At 36.6% G+C, this 21,397-nt stretch overlaps 1 protein-coding gene across 14 annotated transcripts in view; it reads left to right on the top strand.

The window, feature by feature from the left end:
• Nucleotides 1-21,397, top strand: part of Epb41l2 (erythrocyte membrane protein band 4.1 like 2) — a 174,494-nt gene that overhangs the window by 55,157 nt on the left and 97,940 nt on the right. The window contains exon 1 of one of the 14 annotated variants that reach the window (XM_042673712.1): nt 12,697-12,736. The exons of the other annotated variants lie outside the window; for them this stretch is intronic. The gene's annotated coding sequence lies outside the window, so the exon portion shown is untranslated. Of the gene's footprint in view, nt 1-12,696; nt 12,737-21,397 lie in introns of those variants that run through there. 14 annotated transcript variants of the gene reach the window in all.

The following is a 21,397-nucleotide window of genomic DNA, read 5'->3' as shown; positions in this document are numbered from 1 at the left end:
TCTACGTCTGGTGGGTTTGTTCTTATGATGGTAGTAAGAATGTGCTTTGTTGAAATGAGAATTAGAATTCAGGGCCTCATTGCCACTGGGCTTACATGCCTCACTGGCTCTCTGCCACTTGAGCTATACCTCCAATCCAGCCTTTTGCTGGTTTAGGTCTCATCTTCTTAAGTAGCCAGAATTATAGGTATGCACTACCAACACCTGACTCCGATTATCTTTCATTATATATGTTTTAAAATTAATTCCGAAGTGTCAGTCTTCAAGCTTTGTTTAAGATTATTTTGGGTTTGGTTGGGGGTGGGCGTCTTTTGCAATTCCATGTGAAATTTAATATTACCTTTGCCATTTCTGCATATAAGCAGCTAGAATTTTGATAGGGATTATATTGAATCTAGGTTAATAAGGTTGGTATTGCCACATAACACTATTGTATCTTTGTTTTTTTTATTGTGAAAATACTGTACAGAGGGGTTACAATTACATGGGCAAGATAATGAGTACATTTCTTATTAAGCATTGTAGCCTCCTCCTTTGTTTCCCTTCCGCATCCTCCCTCCCGCCCCCTAACCCAATATTCCCCTCCTCCCCCCTCCGTCCCCGCACCAAAGTTATAAAGTTCGTTTTCGACATAAGGACTTGTACATCTCATTGTTGCAATGGGTCCACCTGTATCCCTGATTTAAATGATTTGTTTTTTCCCTTCCCCTCCACAAATTATACCGACATCAAATACAGTGAAAGCTGGGTGTATGTTTGAATCATGAGTATAAGATGTCTTTCCGCTTTCTTAAGTCATCTTTAAGTTTTTCAACAGTTTTTCTTACTTTTTGTGTATAAACTTTATACTTTTTTATGTTTCTTTTTTATTGTCAAGGTGATGTACAGAGGGGTTTTAGTTACATAAGTAAGGTAATAAGTACATTTCTTGTCAAACTGTTACGTTTATTTTTATGTTTTATTCTTTTTGAGGCTATATAGAATTACTTTCAGGTTGTTCATTGTATAGAAATATTACTAGTTTTGCAATTGATCTTGCATCCATCCATTTTGTAAACTTTGTTGAACTAGATACCTTTTAAAAACATGTTAGGGTTTTTTTAAACATAAGGTGATGTTATCTATTAAAAATTTCTTTCCTATTACATTTCTTTTTTTTATCCTTTTTGTAGGTCCTGAGGCTTGAAATCAGGTCCTTGGCTCTGACCCTGAGCTTTTTTGCTCAATATTAGTGCTATACCACATGAGCCATAGCTCTACTTCTGGCTTTTTGGTGGTTGAGATAAGAATCTTAAAGATTTTCCTGTCTGGGCTGGCTTTGAACTTCAATCCTTAGATCTGAGTTTCTTGAGTAGCTAGGCTTACAGGGCGTGAGCCATTGGCACTCAACTAACCAACTTTTTGAGATTCTAATCAGATTTTTTTCTGTTCATAACTTTAGTCAGAGACAGTTTCTTATTCTTTACATTTAGTGATTATATGATTAAAGAGTGTGATCTGGACTGTGAATTTACTTAAGGAGATATGGGTAGAATATTTGAAATTGGACCTGTTTTGGGAAATTTGATGGTGTATGTATTTGGGACATACATATATATATATATGTATATATATATATATAAATGAACTTATTACATATTAGTTACTATGAGACATTTTTCATTAGGGCTTCTCTGGTGTCCCCAAATATTCAGTGATTTGAGAAAAGGCCATTACTGTTAAAAGATCATGAAGTTAAATGTATTGATGTGCATGTGTACATGGTTAATAGATTTACTTTTCAATTGTGTTTTATAAATTCCCTTATATATCCACAAAAATGGTTCTGAGAACATTTGGCCTTAGAATATTGCATGCCTTATTTATTTTTTTGGGGGGTCCAGTTGTGGGGCCTGAACTCTGGGCCTGGGCGCTGTCCCTCAGCTCTTCAGCTCAAGGCTAGTGCTCTACCACTTGAGCCACAGCACCACTTCCGGCTTTTTTCTTTTTGCCTATGTGGTGCTGAGGAATAGAACCCAGGGCCTCATGCATGCAAGGCAAGCGCTCTACCACTGAGCCACCTTCCCAGCCCCTGCATGCCTTATTTTTTAGTGTTCTCTTTCTCTAGGGTTGTAGGTAGTATTCCATGTTAGTCATTTGTTGCTAATTAGTTTATCTCCTTCTTTGTTGTTATTCTTAGTAAATTACTGCCAACTAAGTTATAGAATTATATTCCCTGTCATTAACTTTCCTTCTGGAGCAGTATAATATATGACACTTGTCATTACTGCAACTGGTACGTATTAAATTTGTGGAATAAAGTTTTGAAAGGTATATGTGTATGCTGGGACTTGGGCTCAAACTCAGGGTCTTGACACTGTCCCTTAGTTTTTTTTCTCAAGGCTGTGTTTCTACTACTTGAATCACTAGCTCTACTTCTGGTTTTTTGGTGGTAATTGGAGATAAGAACTCTCAGGGACTTACAGGATTAAAGGCATGAGCTACCAGCACCCTGGTGAAGATGTATTTTTTTGAGGTGGGGGAGGGAGGCATTTTTGAGAAGTGATAGTTGGTTTTAATCTTGGATTCAGAAAAAGTATTTGTATAAGAGTATTTGTGTTGTTATTGAAATGTATTTAAAATTGGAGTATCAAAAGTATCACAGATAAAGCATTGACTGTTAAAGTTATTGTAAATAATTTTCAGATGTCTTTGATTGTTTTTTAATGGTTATAAATATTCACATACTATAAGTGTAAGTAAAGTTCAAAATAAATCAGCATTGTGATTATGAGTAGTAATCATCACAATTTTCTTTGATCATGATGACTCCTGACAACTTTGAAAAAATATTCTGCTGCTGTAGAGCCAAATTTCTCACTTTTGATACTGGATTATAACCAAACTTCCTTCCTTCCTTCCTTCCTTCCTTCCTTCCTTCCTTCCTTCCTTCCTTCCTTCCTTCCTTTCCTTCCTTTCCTCCGTCCCTCCCTTTCCTCCCTCCCTCCCTTCCTCTTTTCCTCCTTTCCTTCCTTCCCTTCTCTCCCTCCCTCCTTTCCTTCCTTCCCTTCTCTCCCTCCCTTCTTTCCTTTCCTCCCCTTCCCCCTCACCATTCTTCTCCTCATCTCTTCCTCTTCTTGTACTGGTCCTGGATGCTGTCCTCTACTGCTTGAGCTATAGCTCCACTTCCAGCTTTTTGGTGGTTAGTTGGAGAGAAGAGTCTCAAGGACTTTCCTACCAGGGCTGGCTTTGAATTTGATCCTCAAATCTCAGCCTCTTGAGTAGTTTGGATTATGGGCATGAGCCTGGTTATATAGTTTATATGCAGTTATGTAGATTATAATTTTTAAAATACATATTTTATATATTTTATAACAGTTTGGGTTTATTTGAGGAAATTTATCATAATGAGGTTTATGTAGAGGCTTTGATTTTTATTATATTTTCGAATTAAAATTTATACACCATTTTAGCTTTTAAATACATTACAGTTTTGTCAGGAGAAAGTGGTTCTACTAAACATTTTGTAGGGGAAAATAACTCTGCCTTTGGCTTTTATAGACTCTCTCTCTCTAAAAGGAAGAGTTGTTATTGAATCAGTTACAACTTCAGGGGAAGATGTCTTGCAGCTGTGCCTTTTTGGTTTTGTTCCAGAGATAGTATTTGTGTGCACTGTCAGAATGTCTTAAAGGCCAGCTCTGGAAAGGATTCAACTTTATAAAAGGAGTTTTGTTTTATAACCTTTCACATATTCTTATAGGGTGCTGCTGCTGGTGGTGGTGGTCTTCATTGTCTAGTCTTTTAAACTGGTGTTTTATTGAGACATAGGCTTCACAGTTTAAGAATAAGAATTATAGTTGTAGTTTTTATATCTCATAAAAGAAATTCAGTCAAGCCCTTGGCATGCACTGTGATGAAAACTTAACACCCTTTTTTTCAGTCTTACAGTTTGTGAATTAAGACTGATTTTAACTTCTTTTCTGCCTTTATCCTGACACGTGGATTTGTTCATATTTGATTATATTCTTCTGAGTAAGTAGAAAATGATTTACAAATCAAGTTAATATGTTAGAAGATTGAAGATTATTCAGGGAATCTCAAAGTTGGAGAAATTTAAAACATCAATGACTTCTTATGATGAAAGTTGTTCAAATTATCTATTTTAGAGCAATGTGTATATATAAATGATAAGAGAATTATTGTTGAAACTGCTTCAGATCCACCTGTCTTTCTAGCTTTCTTAAACCCTCCTCTCTTCTAGTACAAGATTAATTTTCCTTTGTGGTTTTGATCCATCTTCTCCACTTTTGAACTACTTGCCATGCATTTTCCTTTCTTTCACATTTGTGTTTTGACTCTCTCTTCTTTTTGATTCTTACACCAAAAGCTTGCATTAAACAAAACAATTCAATCTTCTGTACATAAAGATCTTCTCCCCCAATCAACTTTTTTTTTTTGTCTGTCTTGGGGGCTGGGGGCTGTCCCTCACAGCTCTTCAACTCAAGTCTAGTGCCCTACCATTTGAGCCACAGTGCCACTTCCGGCTTTTTTCTGCTTATGTGGTGCTGAGGAATCCAACCCATGGGAGGCAAGCACTGTACCACTGAGCCAACTTCCCAACCCCCTAACTCAATTTTTAAGTAGTATTACTTGCCCTTTTCCTATTGTTTCTTTATTCCTAGACTTTAGTTGTTAAGTATACTTATTATTCTTTACCCTCTTAAATAAGAGCTTCCTCTTCGATGTTACCAGCAATCTTTATGACACTTTTTAAAACTTAGCAGTACTGGAAGCAATCTGCCTGTGTCCCTATTGACTATACCTTCTAGCTTGAGAATTCTCCTTGCCAAATAATTTTTGCTTTTTTTGTTTTTTGTTTTTTAAATGTTGGTTCTGAGGCTTGATCGCAGGGCCTAATACTTTTGCTTGGATTCCTTTTTGCTCAAGGCTGTTGTTCTACCACCTTGAACTGTGCCTTCTCTTCTGGCCTTTTGCTGGAGGTAATGGTGTCAGATTTGTGTGCCTAGGCTGGCTTCAGATATTGATCCTTAGATCTTAGTCTCCTGAGAAGGTAGGATTATAGGTATGAGCTGCCAGTACCCAGCTTGGGTTTGCTACTTTTATTCTCTCATGCAGATTCTTTTCTATAGCTTCCTTGCTCTATCTGCCTGGGATTTATTATGAGCAGTTTTCTTTGTTTTTCCTTGGGAATTCCATCCACTCCTGACAATATTGATTGACCAGTTAATCCCAAATCTTAGTATAGAATTTCTCCCTCTTGTCATTTTGACACACCATCCCCAGGCTGGATCTGGCTATCACATAGGTATTTTAGTCCATGTTCATCAAAGTAGAAGTTTCTGTTTCCTTCTTACTAAATTGTACTCCTTTTTAGAAATCCTGCTGTTGGTTAATGGCACTTCTGTATGGACCTTCAGCTTCCAGGAATGTGGGAACTTTGCTCTCCATTACAGTTCAGTTCCCACAGTTCAGTTCACTATTAAGTCCTGTCTATTTTCCCCATGCATTCTATCTCTTTACCTTATTGTTGCCTTATTCTCCTAATTATACTGGAACATCATCCTATCCAGTTTTCCTTCCTTGTATCTTTTTTTCTCCTCTCACATGGCTGCCAAAGTAATCCTCCAGAAATAAAGTTGTTTTCCGTTGTCTACAGGATGGTGTAAATACATGTGAGTTTAACCTACTGAACGTGCACTGTTTGGATGTTGCTTCTCTTTTGCCATCTCTTCAGTTCCCATCCTGTGTTCCAGGAAGATGAAGTACTTATATTTCTTCACAACACATTTATCTTTAATGGTTCTATTTGCTCTCCCAAGGTGAAGAGTATACTTCTACTCACTTTTATAATCTGCCCAGTGAGCTCTTATCCTTCAAGGTCAGCCTAAATATCTCCTGTGGAATTACTCTTCCCTCATCTAGTCAGTTACTGTTAAATTGTTTATGCATATATCTCATAATCTCTTTGCAGTTGTAATTTATTCATATGCTCTTTCTCACACTGCTTGGCTCACATTTTACAGAGGTTATCTTCAGCAGCCATCAGTAGGCAAACAGGAATTACTATGGGGATGAATAGATATTAGTAAAACCTGAAAGTGTAGACTTAAAAATCAAGATCTAATAGGTGAAGAGAATGGTGAATATTCTGGTCTGATGTTGGGTGTTGTATTTGTTGTTTTGGTTGGATGGGACTGAGGATTGAGAACATTTTAGCATTAGTGCTTAGGGGTTTTCCCATAATTTAGGTTTGGAGAGTAAAGTATTAGAAGTAAAGTACTACAAAAGGTGAGCAGAACTACAGTTTTAAATTTTGGGAGAACTAATGAAGCTGTGAAAGATTAGAATAGCACACTGGGCTCTCAAACTAGGTAGGCCACTGTGGATTTCATGTACAGATGGAAGGTGATGGTTATATAGCTGAAAGGAAGAGGCCCAGGTGGTGGTGTATTTCCCTCCCCTATGGTGCCCTTGATTTGAAGCTGGCTGCTGCTTTTTACAGATACCTTAACATTTCTCCAGTTGCCCTGGTAGAAGAAATGCTCACCTTTATACAGAATGTTTTTGTAGTGAATCTTACGTTGATGTTTACATGTTCTTGTAGGAACAGAAGTTAAATATAGTGATACATTCAAGTATTTCAAGAAAAAAACCCTCGATGGAGTTTTTGACTGTTGAAATTCTATGCTTAATTTTGACCTGCATTCATTTAATGTTTGCAGTTTACCAGCAGCTGTTAGAATGATTATCTGGTCTTTGATTCCTGCTACCATACTATTATTGACAGATTGCTGATATCTTTATTTTATAAGCATAGCTAAATGACAACATGAGAACATTGCTGTTTGAGTATAAATGTAATATTTCTTCACATTAGAAGGAATGAATAATTTTTTTGACAATAATCCTTTTATTTTTGGAAAGGAGAAAGGTATAGGAGTTTTCTTAGGTTTAGGATGACAGGTTGGAGCAGAATTGGGAGTGTTTTAAGTGTGCAGGATTTCCATGTCAGAGCTGTTTGTTTCTTGTCTGTTGGAAAGAAATAAGAGCCTCATTTCATTTTTCTCTTTTCACAATTGTTTTCCATCTCATTTCTCATTCAGGCAGGGCATTACTACTCAGAATCTAATCTATCTAATCTATCTAGCCTCATCACTGATCACTATATATATAACTTGGCCTTACATTTCCCATCTATCAAAAGCAAAAAGTATAAGTACGTCCATTTGGCTCTAACTTTTGATTCTATTAAAAAAGCCCGGGGCTGGGAAAGATGGCTCAGTGGTAGAGCGCTTGCCTTGCATGCCTAAGGCCCTGGGTTCGATTCCTCAGCACATAAGCAAAAAGAAAAAAAACCGGAAGTGGCGCTGTGGCTCAAGTGGTAGAGTGCTAGCCTTGAGCTGAAGAGCTGAGGGACAGTGCCCAGGCCCAGAGTTCAGGCCCCTCAAAAAAAGCCCATTTTGTTTGTAAAATATTGTGCAGTTGTTAGCCAGGTCATTGTTTTACTGTGTTTCTAGTAGATTTTGTAATAGGTAGTTTTTATTTCTTTAAATCTTAATACTGGGTGGGTATCATTGCTACCTATCAGAAACAAACTCATGCTCCCTTAGAGTATAAGAAACGTGAGCCTAAGCAATGGAAACTTGTAATGCTTTCCTTGGCTTCCCAAGGGAGTTGATCACTTCTCCATTCCCTTTTCAGTGACTCTCTCTTAGACCTTATCACGTATTGGGAGATGATTTGTTTGTGTTGTCTTCCCTGATGGACTGTGAATTCCCTCCAGGTCATGTAGGGAAGGATTTTCACTAGGTCCTTAACACCTACCTAGACCAGTATTTAATGCAAAGGAGGAACTCTGAAAATATTTCTTAGACATTTTCACTAGAATTTCTGGGGCACTATTGTCTGGACTACCCTCTTGGAACTAGTTTCCAGCAAACCAGACCAAAACCACAAAGAAGCCGTGTAGGTGCCCAGTAATCAAATTGAATTCAGAAGAGGGCCAATTTTCAAAACCAAAACAAACAAAAAAGCCACAGAACCCCACAGTAGCTAATCAGTTTACCTAAACTGGCATACTACAAGAAAGGTGACTTTGAAAGGATCAGTCTAGTTTCGTTTTTTTTTAAAATTGTGAGAATACGGTACAGAGGTATTTTCATGTTTTTATTGTTGTTCTGTTTCTACTTCCCTTAGCCCTTGTTTCTTTAAAGCCGACTTCCTCTAATTAGCTCATTGGAACATTCATTCTATAGAATGAGGAAAAGCTTGAAATTGAATTTGTGGTAATTTTGTCTTTTGACAACCATAAAATAGAATTAAAATAAGACCCTATTATCTATGGGATTACTGTATTAGTTTGGTTTTATAATTTTAAAAGTAATGGCTTTTTACTTTTATGGTTAATTTCTTTTAAAATGTCCTAATGACTTTGAGATCTGTTAAAAACTAACTGCCCTGCTTTCACTATATTTGATGTCGGTATAATTTGTGGAGGAGATGGAGAAAAACAAGTCGTTTAAGGATACAGGTGGACTCGTTGCAACAATGAGAAGTACAAGTTGTCATGTCGAAAACGAACTTTACAACTTTGGTGCGGGGTGGGGGGGGTTGGTGGTGGTGGGGAGAATTGTGTTTGGGGGGCTGGGGGAGGCTGGGAAGGGATGTGAAGGGTAAACAAAGGAGGAGGCTGCAATGCTTGATAAGAAATGTACTCATTATCTTGCCCATGTAATTATAACCCCTCTGTACAGTATGTTCACACAAAAAAAATTACTCTGATTATATTTTACCCTGTTAGTCTTTTTTTTTTCTTTTCCTTAGTTGCTTACACTTTCTCTTGATATTCCTTATAAAATCTAGGGTCATACATTGTATTTCTTTCCCAGACTCCCATAGATCTGCACTATTTTCTAATACTACATTTACAAAATGTTCTTGTTTTAATGTAGTTGAACATGTCTGGGATAGAAAAAATTTTGGAGGTGATGGCGATAAATTACTGTGAATTTAGAGCCTGGGAGAAGTTAAACTGTACTAATATGTGATCAGTAGGGAACTTGTATACTGGAACCAAGGCATTAATGTGGAAAAAAAAAAGTTGCCCCCCACTCTCTGCTTCCTGCTGACATCAGTTGTATCAATAGCAATGATCCCATGAAATGTAGAAAATTTTACAAGCCTTGTGAAATTCATCTGTTTGAAGATACAAAACATTGTTCAGTGTATAGTTTTTGATGATGCCTATAGGTGGGAAGATTGGATTTCCTTTAAATCAGTAGGAAGAAGAAGGAGGAAGAGGAGGAGGAGGAAGAGGAGGGAGGAGGAAGAGGAAAAGGAAGAAGAAGAAGAAGAAAGAAGAGGAGGAAGAAAGGAGGAAGAAGAAAGGAGGAGAAGGAAGAAAAAAGAAGGAAGAGGAGGAGGAGGAGGGGAAGGAGGAGGAGGAAGACGATGACAACGATGATGACTATGACGACAACATGGTGACAATTACTGAGAATGTTTTACTTGGTCTTAGAATTATGCCAGGAAATTGTGTTGTCTGCTTTCTTTCCTGGCAATACAAATGATAACTTCTTCGGCAGATGTTGGCCAGTAGGCATGGGACCACTCAAGGAAACTCTGTGTTATTCATAGTCTCTTCTGCAACACTGATAACTTTATTTTCTGGTCCCTTTGTGTTCCTTATGATTTTGGAGCTATGAGTTGTTGTTTGAAATAACTAGATCTTCTACATTTTATTAAATTTCACTTTGATCTGTATGAGATAGATAATTTCAAAGTGTCAAGAAGTCTGGGTTTGATATAAAGCTCTGTATTGGGCCCTACGTGTAGCTCAAGTGGTGGAACTGCTCAAGTGCTGGACCACTTGCCTACCTGGAGGGAGGCCCTGAGTTCAATCCCATCCCCCCCCCCCACCAAAATGAAATTATACAAATTGATATACGCAAATAAAGGAAAATAGTCTGTACAGCTGATTTTTTTATTGTGAAAGTACTATACACAGGGGTTACAATTACATGGGCAAGATATGTACAGCTGATTTTTAAAAAATGATATTTTGAGGATAAACTTTCAATTTCCAGTTATAAGATGGTACCAAAACAGGTATTTTAATACAAATGTCAATGTGTGTGTGTGTGTGTGTGTGTGTGTGTGTGTGTGTGTGTGTGTGTGTGTGTCCATGTCCCATCCTGGGGCATGAACTCAGGGCTTTGGACAATATCCCTCGGCTTTTCTTTTTTGCTCAGAGCTAGTGCTCTACCAGTCACAGAGCCCCTTGTGGTTTTTGGTAGTTAATTGGAAATATGAGTTCTGCAGATTTTCCTACCTGAGCAGGCTTTGAACTGTGATCCTTAGATCTCAGCCTGCTGAGTAGCTAGGATAACAGGTATGAGCCACTGGTACCGGCAGTCAGTTTTCAAATAACACATTTGTATTTCTTCACTTGAATGTGTCTAAAAGGTTCCTAGAAATGTATAGTTTAAATAGCAATGGGCCCTAGTTACATCTTTTTCTGCTAATAACAGAGTGAACAAAACTTTTTCTAAGTTATTTCATCTCTCTGGGTTCAGTTTACTTATCTGGACAAGAGTGAATTTAAAATAGAGGTAAGTGGGATTTTAAAAAAAGAAAAAAGAAACTTCATTGCCTTGAAGCCAAATTGGTCTACCTTTTTGTTCAACTACTTACTAGGTATGTGAATTTAGGAACTCACTTAATTTCTTCAGTTTTGGTTTCTACATCATAGTGCTTTAAAACTCTCTGTATCTTAAAACTCTCTGTATCTCTGTATCTCATGTCATGAGGGCTTTAGTTCCAATATTTGGGTCGATTCTAACAACTGCATGTAAACTTAGTTGCTTCCAAAGCTTGTATCTTGTTACATACTGTAAGATGATGTTCATCATAGTTTTAGGGAGGCACATTTCATTCCTTAGTAGTAGAAGAGTAAGGAAAGAGGTTAGGAGGCAAGGGGATAAGAGATGTCTGACATAGAGCTGGGAGATATACTAATGTGCAATTCACTGGAGCTAGTAATATAGGTTAGTGGCTTTCAGACTTTCAGACTTCTGGATTCCAGAGTGATGGGCTTCTGAAACATGATCGGAGCCAATAATTTTTTGAGTAAGTATAGTGTAATAAATTTGCAATCAATACTACCAGTGTTTACTAAAAATACATTTCTTTTCTCTTTTTTTTGGTTGGTTGTAGGGTTTGAACTCTGGGCTTGGGCACTGTCCCTTAGCTCTTCCGCTCCAGGCTAACACTCTATCACTTGAGCCACAGCGCCATTTCTGGTTTTCTGGTGGTTTATTGGAGATAGGAGTCTCTTGGACGTTCCTGCTGGGGCTGGACTGCGATCCTCAGAGCTTAGCCTCCTGAGTAGCTAGGATTATAGGTGTGAGCCACCCACACCCAGCAAAAATACATTTCTAATAAACAAGTGGGAATAACTTATTTTGAATAAATTATATTCCAAATTAAATAAAATTGATGTTACTCAAAAACGGTCCGATTGCCATTTTGTGATCCATTGAACTGTGATGAATGGTCATAGTTACTGTTACTGTATAGAATGACTTTTTAGAAAGTTTTTTGTTTGTACATTCTCACAGATCCTTTGGGAAGCTGGTACAGGAACTTAATTTCAGTAACTCATAAGGAAAGGTTAACCTTTTCTCTTATCAAGTGACATCTTGTTTACTTAAATATCAAGCTTTTTCATCATGATTAGGAGAGACCCTTCTTCCCTTTTTAAGACTTCTCTGGGTGAACATGAACAGATAATCACTCATTGCCAAGTAGGAACTGCCTAATAAGAGAACAGTCTATCAGAGAGGAAAATAGTAACAGTATATACATTTCAATCTGTCTCAGTTCTAAATTGTTAACATTAAGTACTCATACTGGAAAAGAACTTCAGATGTGAATTGTGGACACTATTGGAAGGTTGAGAAGATGATGTTTTTCTCAGATTGTTTTGTCCCATATTTTAGAATTGGCACATTTTTTTAGTGAGTTATGTATTTCCATGTGTGTGTGTGTGTATATATATATATATATATATATATATATATATATATTCACTTCACCAATGTAAGACTGTTTTACTTTCAGGCACTTCTCAGTTTAGAATAGACAATTTAGAATGATCAGCTATATTATGCATGATATTATGTTAAATCAAGTATCTTTTTATTTATGATGTCATTCTTACACAAAGTAGGCATTTTATCAGTATAGATTGAATATCTGTCTGCATGGTTTTTCTAGGTCTGAAAATATATTATTGACAGTTGTTAGTAGTTTATAATTAAAGTGAATTGGCTGTCTGTTGGGTACATACTCTTTTAGCATATATTGTATGTAATCTACTCATAGAATGGATTAGAATGGTAAAAATAATTACAAAGTTTTAGATGGAGAAGCAAAGCCAAGCCAGTACTGTCAAATTTTTAAGTAGTGAAAATTATAAAAATTATAATTAAAGTTTAGTCATAAAACTAGTCTTTATGTACAAGGACTCTTCATTTGGCTGTTATAACAGACAGTAGGAGACTTTCTAGCTGTGGAATGAAGTGACTTGGAACCAAGCTGGGCCTTTCTCTAACAGGGTCTGGCCTGGGTGGGGTCAGTTTTGCTCATTAAGCTTTGGACTGGGTTTCCATGAGCTGTCTGTAGCTTCCAATGACAGGAAGCAGCAGAGAGAAAGCTTGATGTGCTTACAAGCTGTGTATGTATACTCTGGGGGAGACTTCGAACATTTCTGTTCTAGCCTTTGGGATTTGTGGAATATGATTGTTTCTACTCCTGAAGAAAATTTGCTGTTGCATATATGATTAAGTATGTAGGGGACTGAAAAGATGTACTAATGTACAGACTAGATAGAATTTGGGTGTGTATGTTGGCTAGCGAAGGAAAGAATATGTTTTGTTATATTTGAACCAAGTCTTGGGAGAAACATTTTTAGGTGCTTAGAGTTTAGTTTTAAACCATTTAATTTGCACTTTTCTAGGCAGAGGTTGAATTTTGGTAGATTATCTTTCATATAATAACCTGTTTAGGTTTGATCTGTCAGAATAATGAAGCTAGTTGGTTTATTTTATCTACTTGTCCTACTGTTCATGATTGATTTCTTTTCATTGTTATGGAGTGATAAATTATATAAAAGGTACCTCCTAAAGCACTATGAATCCTATGTAAAATTAAATGTATAGTTACTTTTAACATGGTAAAGGTTGCAAATTTTGCTAATTGTTTTCACTTTAATTTCTTTGATTAAAGGAAGTTGAAATATAGCTATCACATGTTTAAATTTGTAATTCAGTTATCAAGAACTGTATGTTGGTTAGATATTATCATACTCTACATAAATATTGCTAAGGATAAGTATCAACATCTTCTGTTGTTGAATACTTAATCTTGTCATATTGAAGAAAATGTGAAAACTCACAATTTAACTAGAGTCTAACATTTACACTTGCAAAAAATTTTCCTTGTGCTTTTTTAAAAAATAATCTACCCATCATAATCTTCCTTTAGGAAAACCCTGTGCCACTGCAAGTGGCAAATGATCTCTTTAATTCTTTCTTTACTGTTGATACTGTAGGGAATGCATTAAAGAACTTCATGGTATTTTGGGAAGAGGGTGGCTTAAATTTTCCATGTCCCAGCAAACAAGAATTGTCTCCAAATTATTGGCAACCTATATGTAGGACTGAATAAATGATAGCTGTTGAGTTCATTCCTGATGATCTGGACAGTCAGTGGTCCCTTTCCTTTATAATATTTCTGTATTGATTATATTATATATTGATGACCTGTAATTTTAGCATGACCACCAAGAAAGTAAAGTTAGGAAAGTAAATTAAATTTTAACATTAGTTTTGTCTGAATTGTAAAGGCCTGGCATACTTTCCAGAAGAATCCTCTGCCAAATCACTTCTGTAGATGTTGAACTTCGAGAATATTACATCCAAAATTATATTTAACTGAAGTAAAAACGTGAAGCTACCACCACCTAACAATAGTTAGTTGAAATTTTTATTAAGGAAAGTAGTTTTGAACTAAACTAGTGTGCTCACAGTAGAAATACTTTTTATTCTTTAAAAAAAAGGAAGGTTTTAAAGCATTCTAAATGGCATGTCTGTCTTTAATTCCATTGTAATTAACAGTTTTTTCTGCTGGGAGAAAACTGGCTTTGCTCACTCTAGGTTTGGAAGGTCCATAATTCTAACATTCTAGTAGTCAGGTTGACCGATGGACTAGTTTTAACATTTGATCTCACTGTAACAAAAGAAGATTCAACTTTAATTTAAAAAATACATACTCTGAATTTACTTTAATTACTTTCTGGCCATGCTATAAATATTTAAAATGCCAGAAGAGCTAATCACCAAAATTTTAATACTTTTTTTTTTTTTTTGATAAGGTTTAGGTATTTATGTCTGTCTGCTACAGCCTTCCAAAGCTTACAGAGAAGAGGATTTAAAAGTATGAGCTCAGAATAGGCTCCAGCTTGGTGGACTTGTCACAATGTGGGGAGTTGATTGACTTTGACAAGCTTTTGTCTTGTGACCTATTAAAATGCAGCGTCTGCAGCCTGTGTGTTTATCCTGTGCAGTTAACCTTGGTGGATTTGTCATTAGCTTATTTGAAAAGAGCTTCCTAAACCTCTGCTATTATTTTGTAACTCACAGATTTAGAGTTTATACAGAAATGGTAGTAAACTGGTTGGAGATTTGATACAAGTAGGTATAATTTTATAATGAGGCCATGTGGTGATCTTTTGCATTGGATAGCTGAGATGATCTCATAAATGATATACTTCTTAGTATCTATTATGTCAAGGGAGATGGTTAGTACTGGCTCTGCTCTGAGCCTTGTCATCACTGGAAGAAAATGCTCATGAGTATGATGTGCTATAGGGCATTATGCGACTATAGTTCAAATAAATGTGTCCAAAGACAGGGTACATCCCCAAAGCTGTTTATTGACTAGATTTCACTGGAACATACAATTACTCATCATACAAACATTTCATCCTCGTGTGGGGAGCATCGTAGCAGATGTGGAGCTGGAAAGAGGTGTGGACAGGAAACATGTGCTTATAAGCCCAGAGAGTGTTGTTTTTCTTTTTTCTGCTTTTTCCTATAAATGAAGAGGAAGCCACTGAAAGAGATTGGGAGTGTTGTTTATGTGTGACTACCTTACACACTTGGTAAGAATCTTACTATTTCATTTTGTTCTTTTAAAAAATGTCCTCAACTTGAAGAAATTTCCAAGTTCCCATTCCTCTAGCAGAAATAGGAAAAACCTGTTTTGGTTTGCCTACATAAGCATCAACATTATTCTTATTTTTGTTCAACTTCATACTGAGGTCAGAAGGATAAAATAACAAGATTTTTCAGGATCTTCTCCCTGCCCCCCCAACCCCCCACCCATCTCTCTCCTTTCAAACGAACAGCCAATAGTACTTTAAAAATACAATTTTAAAAGTTTTAGGCATTGCACTTATATTACACAACAAAGCAATCTTCATGGGACCAGGTTGGTTTGTAAGGTATGTTGAATTGGAATCTATCAGAAATGAGTTCCTTTGAGGATATAGATGAATTCATATATAAGGAAACCAATTCTGTTTTGGACTGTCCTGTTTCTGCTGAGCTGGACTAGACTGCAAAGTTTCTGTGCTCATTCTGTCCACTTATGTGGCTAGAGCTATGTGATATGGCATGGTAGCACTGATGTGACTTTGCTAGTCACTTGAGGTACTTGTATTGTCTGTCCATGATGATTTTCACTAATGCATATTGCACATTGTTCTCCTAATAAAGTACTTAAGTACATCTGCATCTCTGTACCTCATCTACCATTACCATGTAACAGTCTCTGTAAGTCAGTTTCTTTTTTGTATTTTCCCCCAGTTTCTTTCACATACACAGGAATATATGTGTGAACACATACTTATGCTTCTTACACACTTTCAACTAAAAGCATATCAGATACTCCATATGATACAAATCTACTTTCTGAATCTGGCTGTATTGACAATACTGTACCTTGAGTTATTTCCATAACTGGAGTTTAAATATTTCTTATTTTTAATTTCATAACTGTTAAAGTGTATTAATGTAGTATAAAGCCTCCTGTTGATACATGCTGAAACTTTGCTGTAACATAGTGTACATAAAACAATTAAGTACAAAAAGTAATTATGTGTACTATGTACATAAAGTACACATATACAGATGTGTATCTGTAGGATTCATTACCATGAGTCAAATTTGGCAAAGTGACTAGCAGTTTAGTTTCTAGAAGTGACTATTCAGGAATGGACCTGCTCTTAGATTCTCATACACTTGCTCAGTAACAGGATTAAACTTGTGAATATTTAGTTGCATTTCTTTTACTTCAGATTCATTGAGTGTCCTTTTATGTTCCTTTCTCCCTTCTGTATCTTTGTCAACTCTGTGTTCACCCTTTAGTTATATGAACAAATACAGTATACTTGTTTTGAATTTTTGATGTCTAGTCAGTATATAACCAGGCTTTTTATTTAGATTATTTGAATTCCCCTAGATAACAATTGGGTTTTTGCCAAATGTAATTTCTTTTCTTCCTTCCTTCCTCCCACCCTCCCTCTTTTCCTCCTTTCTTTCGGCAGTACTAGAGTTTGAACTCAGAACTTGATGCTTGTTAAGGAGGTGCTCTTACCCTGAACCATGCCTCCAGTCCTAAATACTAAATATAACTGAGAATGCTTTTTATTTATTTATTTATTTATTTTTTGGGTCCGGTCGTGGGGCCTGATCTCTGGGCCTGGGTGCTTTCCCTCAGCTCTTCAGCTCAAGGCTAGTGCTCTACCTCTTGAGCCACAGCGCCATTTCCGGCTTTTTTCTTTTTACTTATGTGGTGCTGAGGAATCGAACCCAGGGCCTCATGCATGCAAGGCAAGCACTCTACCACTGAGCCATCTTCCCAGCCAGAGAATGCTTTTTAAAAAGCATGAAACTTTGTGTTTTTTGAGTGTTTAATCGTGTTCAGTAAATGAGTATTATATCATTTCCAAAAGAGTTGATAATGATAATTTTAAGAAAATAATAACTTTAAAACTTTAGTGGTAATTTATGAATTTAGATGACTAAAATTAACAAGTTGTCTGACTACATATTAATGCCAGTGTTGCTAGCTGTGTCCTGAGAGAAGATTCTGTTGTCTGTATGTTTGTTGCATAATCTATAAAAGTACTCAAGCATTTGTTTTGAAAGAAGAAATAAGGTACTGACCCATCCTACATCCTGATAGTCAGTGAAATCTATAGGGCAAAGAGCGACTTAGAGCTCCCTCAATGTTATAATTATTACCTAGCATCATGCAAGATATTGATTACACAATAGTGAAGCCATTTTGCAGTTGGTTAATAGTATTGCGTAAGTTTAGGAACTAGAAAGGATTTAAATCTTGGCTCTCACAGTTATACCTGATTATGTGACTTTATGTACTAATTTTACTTTCTTCATCTGTAACCTGGGAATTACTTTACTTCATACCTCAAAGATTGTGAAGAGTTTTAGAATTACTATGTACAGAGCTTTTAGAGCTCTGTTCAGCAAATAGCTAATATCATTGGTATTTTGATGTAACTATTTTTAATGAACAGCAGAAATATTGCCTTTGTTCATAGAATTCCTATCTGATGACAGTGGCTCATCGTGTATTATGAATTTATTGTGTGCCAGCCTTTTAATAGTATAATTTAATCCTTAGAACTATCCATGTTATCTGTTTTTCTTAGGAGGAAATTGGAACTTAGCAAGGTTAACGTGTCCATGGTTATTCTGTTCCTTTTAAACCGTTGTGCTATTTTGTCCAAATGTTAGATAAATACTAACTTCTCAGAGAAAGAGTATCACTTCAGATCTGGCTATTAGATTTAGGACTGTACCTTAGAAAAGCAATTTGAATAAATGTAGGTCATCAATATTTCTGACCATAAAACATATATAGATCCATGGAGAGCCAGGTGAGTTCTGGATATCTGTAGGATGTTTACCTGTTTGTGCTGTTGACTTGCCTGGCAATCTAGTATTAGAAAGGTTATATGTATGATGATTGTGAGAACAGTGATATTAAGATCCTTAATGACTGTCTTTGTGCTGTGTTTGCTTATGTAGTTCTTCAAGACTGGCACTCTGCTACCTGAGCCACATCTCCACTTTTGGCTTTTTGCTAGCAATTGGAGCTACAAATCTCATGAACTTTTCTGTCCAGGCTGAGTTTGAATAGTGAGTGATCCTTAGATCTCAGCCCCCTCAGTATCTCAGATTATAGATGTGAGTCACCAGTACCCAGCTAGACAGGAATGTTACTCTGACTCTTGTGATTTTTTCTTTTTGCTTGATTCTTATTAGCATTGTTAAAAAGTTAATTTTTTGTTTCAGTATTATCTAAGATATTAAAATCAAGTATGTGGACATATCCTAAAACTTTGAAATCCATGATTCTTAGTTATGAAGGTAATTAAAAAGTAGTGGTGAATAATGATTACCTGAGATCTGTATGTGCTCCTAGTTTTTTAAGGCTTTCTAATGCTTTCTTCAGACAGCAAGAGCTATTAGGGTGCTTTTGGTTTCAAGTAGCTGAAATCTTGAACTCAAATGTTTAACCATAGTGTACTGTATGTCGTCTCGTGTGGTGTGAATAGGAAGTGGACTTCTCTTCTGTGACTCCTGTCAGGGTGTTCTAGCTGTCTTTCTCAATGGATTCAGGACAGTGGTAGCATTTCTAGTTTTGCATATCAGAAATCAGAGGAAGCCCAGAGGTCTACTACTTCCTGTCTCTTTTGAGCGGGAGAGATCTTTCCCAGAAGTCTACCAGCAGACTTTCTGTATATTTTCTTGGCAGTGAGTGGGAGACCCTGATTGCCATACACCACCAGGATCTATCCTTTTAATGTCTCTGGAGCCAGCTTTGGCTACACAACATGTGGAAGGGGGAGGGAAGCTGAATAAAACGTGTGTTCTGTTAAAAAGGAGAATGAGCAAAGGAAATACATGCTCTGAATGAAACCTGATCTTGCCCAGACTTAAACTAGCAAAGAGTTGCAAGTTCATATCTTTTGAATGTATAAGCTTAATTTCATCCAGATGTTAGTTAACATCTTTATAGAAAGTCTGTCTTTCTATTAGGTCCTTTATCTTTCTTTAAAAATAAATAAGTGTAACACATTAAAGTTAAGATGGGTAGCATTATGTTATTTAAAAAGTGATTCTTGTTTATCTCTAGCATATAGATAATACAAACTGACAAATAATTTCTTTTTAACGTATTTTTACTTATTTAAATAGAGGTTATAGCATTCTCTAGACCTTCTGATACTTAAGAAAAAATAAACCTACAAGCGAAAGGACTTGAAGTTTGTCTTCTGTTTTCCCTCCTCCCTTTTCCTTCTCTTTTCCCTTCTCCTTTTGCTTCTTTCCTGTTTCTCCCTGCCTTCTATCATGTTGAGATTGAAAAAAGCTTAGCGTGCTTTTCTGCCACTGAACTACATCCCTAGCTTTTGTAGTCTATTCTGTCTTCCTGTTTTTGTTATTTCATGTCTTTTTCTAGATATTGTCTCTCCCCACTCCTCCTTTAAAAAGTTTGTTAAATTTGAGAAGTATCATTCCATTATTTCCCACGTAGAGTTAGGTCGCTGCTGAATCACTCCTATACTTGGATTCCTCTATTCATTTTTCTTACATTTGATGTATTGGTGGAAGATAATGGAAGGATTTTGTTTTTATTTTTTATTATTTCTTTTTTTTCTTTTCTTTCCTTTTTTTTTTTTTTTGGGTCAGGTTGTGGGGCCTGAACTCTGGGCCTGGACGCTGTCCCTCAGCTCTTCAGCTCAAGGCTAGCGCTCTACCACTTGAGCCACAGCGCCACTTCCGGCTTTTTTCTTTTTGCTTATGTGATGCTGAGGAATCGAACCTAGGGCCTCAGGCATGCAAGGCAAGTGCTCTACCACTGAGCCACCTACTCAGCCCCTTTTTTTATTTCTTAAGGGCTAGTCCTGGTGCTTGAACTTTTAAGGGTCTGGGCAGTGTCCTGAGCTGCTTTTGCTCAAGGCTAGTGCTCTCCTACAAGAACAGCTCTATTTCTGGCTTGTTTTTGGTTGTTGATTAATTGGAGATAAGAGTCTCATGGACTTTCCTGCCCAGGCTGACTTCGAACTTTTATTCTAGATCTCAGCTCCCTCCTAAGTGGTTAAGATTACAGGTGTGAGCCACCAGTGCCCAGCAATATTGGATTTTGAACTTAGGCTGTAGGGTGTGAAAGTGAAGTGACTAGCGTCAGCAAGATGTTCTATATATTCTCTACTTACTCAAGACAATAGCAGATAGGAGATTAATTTTGTCAGGTCTGGAAAATAGCTAAATTAAAAGTGTCCTCACATTGTCAATATTGTTTAAGTTTCTGGTTGTAGTTATTTGTTGCAGAGCTTTGTTAACAAAAAGTTTGAACAAAAACCTCCCTTTGTCCTCTCACCACTGTTGTTAAAGTTTACAAATGCACATACGTCCCTATTTTTGTAAATCTTAGGCCCTTAAATAATGTCTTGAGTTCTGCTAAAATAAATCAAAGGCCTCATATTGCTCCTAAGCTCAGCAGAGGACAGAGGTTGCTTAACTGGCAGTCATGCCATCAACTTCCCCAAGGATTATCTGAACCAGAAGGACTTGCAGAGTAGCCCAAGTTCTTTAAAGAAACATCTGGACCTAATAATTAGAAAGAGCTCCTTACTTGAAGCTCTTTGTGGGCATGTGGAGTTGTATATTTGTCTGTTTTGCTTTGCTTGTTGTAGTATGTTGATTAAGGGTCTGTGCTTCAAGCAATATATTATATGGTAAGTGCTTTAAGCTAACAATATAGACAGCACTGTGGAATTTACACCTCCGTTTTATTTTTTTCCTTAAGTCTAAGAAAATACAGAATGATATTTTTTTCAGTACTGCAAGTCCTAAGCAGTACTGGTCCTCTACTGATGATAGTTTTCTGCTTGGTTGCATGGTAAATGATGCATGCGTTTTCTCATGGAGCTGTCACAATAAGGAACACTTTTATCAACCCAGATGGAGCTTGCCAGCATGATAATTGTGTCAAAGCCACATGCTTGTCTAATGGGCTGGCTGTTCAACAGTGGTGTTCTTTTTTGCTTGATGATAAGTAAGAAGGTCTTTACTTAGTATGTTATATAACTATACTAATAATGGATTTAGGGTAATTGTAATTAAAGATTACTGCTGTGAACATTGTTACAGTTTGGAAACTTTAGTTTGGCTCTGCTTATTTAACTTTTTAAATTAGGCAAAACTAGCTTCTGAGTCTGTTTCCTTGATAATAAAAGAAA

The sequence above is a fragment of the Dipodomys spectabilis genome, unplaced genomic scaffold, assembly GCF_019054845.1.
Source record: "Dipodomys spectabilis isolate Male_0828 unplaced genomic scaffold, ASM1905484v1 ptg000001l, whole genome shotgun sequence".
Lineage (NCBI taxonomy): Eukaryota > Metazoa > Chordata > Mammalia > Rodentia > Heteromyidae > Dipodomys > Dipodomys spectabilis.
The sequence above is the reverse complement of the archived record's forward strand: the minus strand, read 5'-3'. Positions and strand labels throughout refer to the sequence as shown.